Below are 2,526 nucleotides of genomic sequence, written 5' to 3'. Positions count from 1 at the left end.
TATATATATATATATAAGACACAATAATTTAACGTGATTCAATCAATGAACTAACCTTGGAGAATGTTCTGATAAATTTGAGGGTGCTCTGCAAGTCTCTTAATGAGTAAAGTAAGAGTGACAGATGAAGTGTCATGACCAGCAAAGAGAAACAACAATATGTTATTAACAATAAGTAGTTCAGACATGTACTTTCCATTTTCATCAGGGCAGGACAACAAATGAGACAAAATGTCTTGTGAAGGTGATGCTATTTTCTGTTCCAAAGCTTCTCTTCTTTTTTTTACAACTTGTAATAATTCTTTCCTAATAGCAGTTGTACCTTTCATTGCTTTGTAAAATGATGTATCAGGTAAATTTATAGGGAGGGAAATTAGTCCTTTCAATAAAAGGTTGAACTCCCTAGAAAGCCTTTCAATTTCATTTTTGTCTTCAATGCTCATGAATAGTTGACATGCCACTTTGAAGTATATAATTTTACCAGAGGAAACACCTTCACCTTCTCTTTACCTTCATAAATAAAGAAAAATTGTTAAATATGTATGGAAGAACGACAAATATACTCTTAAATTATCGTAAATGGCAAGTGTATACCCTCCATTATATATCCGTACATCAATGACCTTACCATCCAAATTTTAGAGCGTATCTTTATACTAACAGTAATACACTTGTCCTTATCCTATCTACCAACCCAAAAATTATTAGATTTTCTACCAAAAATCAAATTTTATGCACTAAACATATGTACGTAATATCTAATAAGAGGAGAATACTGCAAGTGTTGCCTTGCAAGTAATTCATAAATATAGACCAAGAACAGAAAAATGTTGAATGTTACTCCCATCTATTTTGAAAATAATAACCTAGTCTAATTTGATACGAAAATTAAGAGAATAAAAAAAGATATTTCTATTTTATGGTCCTAAGTTAAAGTTATATCAAATTTACTAATAAATGTCTTTTAAGTTTATGGTTTAAACCCGTCATATGAAAAATTAAAATTAAAGTATTACCAAAAAAAAAATAAAAAACCATTTTTTTTATATATAAAACAGACTAAAAAGGAAAATAGTTCATTCAGTTTGAAACAAAACAAATATATTTTTCATCAAATATATTGAGTAAATCTCTTATAAGAGGAGAATAGTTGAAATGCTACGTACCTTGCCAATAATTCATAAAATGGTGGTGTGCAACAAGTTCCATGGTTTTGATGTAGAGTCTAGAAAAAGCATCAGGACTAACAAAAGTAGAAAGCATCTTCCTCATGATTTTGGCTTCTTCTCCAACAGTAGTAATCAAACAAGATCCTATAAGTTTTCTTACTGATGCAGACCACCAAATAACCACTTGTTTGTTTTCATTGCTAAACAAGAACTTATTTCCACTTGCACCACCTAATACCACCACAGTCTCTCCCATTACCGATTTCTCTATTCTCTCTTTAACGAATTTCTCTGGTTTTCCTTCCTTGTTCGCGTTGAGGAAGTCTAGTGTTTCGCCAAGATATGGCCATACACAACTTCCAGGAGGATAATTCAATCTCTTTCTTCTCATCACTTTTACAATTATGATGAATAAAGCTAATGGCAATAGCAAAACATATGCAGGAATTTCCATATCAATGCACTCTGATTTTCTTTTTTCTATAATTGATGTAAACAACTAGCTGTTACGTACAATATATAGTTTCTCTAGACCTAATTCCGCGGAGTATATAAAGACACCTCTCACCTATTTTGTTTTTATCAAAATACTTCATCTTATTTAAAAAGAGGTTTGGTTTGACTTAAAACAAAATTTAAGAAAATGTTGAAAGTATAATTAAATAATGAAAATATTTTCTCTTTAATAGTTTCCATAAATTACGTTTACAGATTTCTTCTTACTGTCAATTGGTCTTACACAAATCTTAACAGAACCACGAATTCGAAGAAAAAAAATCATTTGTTCTTCCAATTCATCTTTCTCCTTGTTCATCAACGAACCATTCAAATAGATTCAAAATTGCAAAAAATTTGATAAGATACATAATGAATAGTTATTGGACAAACAATTTCTTTTGTGAGTCACAAATCTAGAATTGCATGAGATCATGAGATGAGAAAAGCTTGAAAATTCAATATATAGTAGAAGAAAATCACGAGGAGGTGTTATTGAAAATGGGATTCAACCCCTAGAAAATTGTAACTAGATAGCACAATTCAACAAAACTTTTCTTCCCAATCTTTCATAAACTCTCAATTTTTGAATCAAAATTGTTGATAAAATTCGAGATACATTACAAATTAATACAACATTCTTCTTTCTATTCTTCCAAAAAAGCTCTTAATTATCGATAACATTCTTCTTCCTCTTTTTCCAAAAAAAAAAAAAATTCAATCATCGACACATCCTTCTTCCTATTATTCCAAAAAATATCAATTTTTGAATCAAAATTATCAACAAAGTATCGAGATACATTGGAGATTTTATACATCATTGAGCTGAAGAAACAAGAGCTTGCATTTTCAATGTATCTGC

At 29.8% G+C, this 2,526-nt stretch overlaps 1 pseudogene; it reads right to left on the bottom strand.

The window, feature by feature from the left end:
• LOC107028218 overlaps window positions 1–1,727 on the bottom strand; it is an 11,494-nt pseudogene extending 9,767 nt beyond the window's left edge.
• Window positions 1,728–2,526: the final 799 nt, after the last annotated feature.

This window comes from Solanum pennellii, chromosome 1 (assembly GCF_001406875.1).
Source record: "Solanum pennellii chromosome 1, SPENNV200".
NCBI classification, from domain to species: Eukaryota; Viridiplantae; Streptophyta; class Magnoliopsida; order Solanales; family Solanaceae; genus Solanum; species Solanum pennellii.
This window is presented reverse-complemented; position numbering and strand designations above follow the sequence as displayed.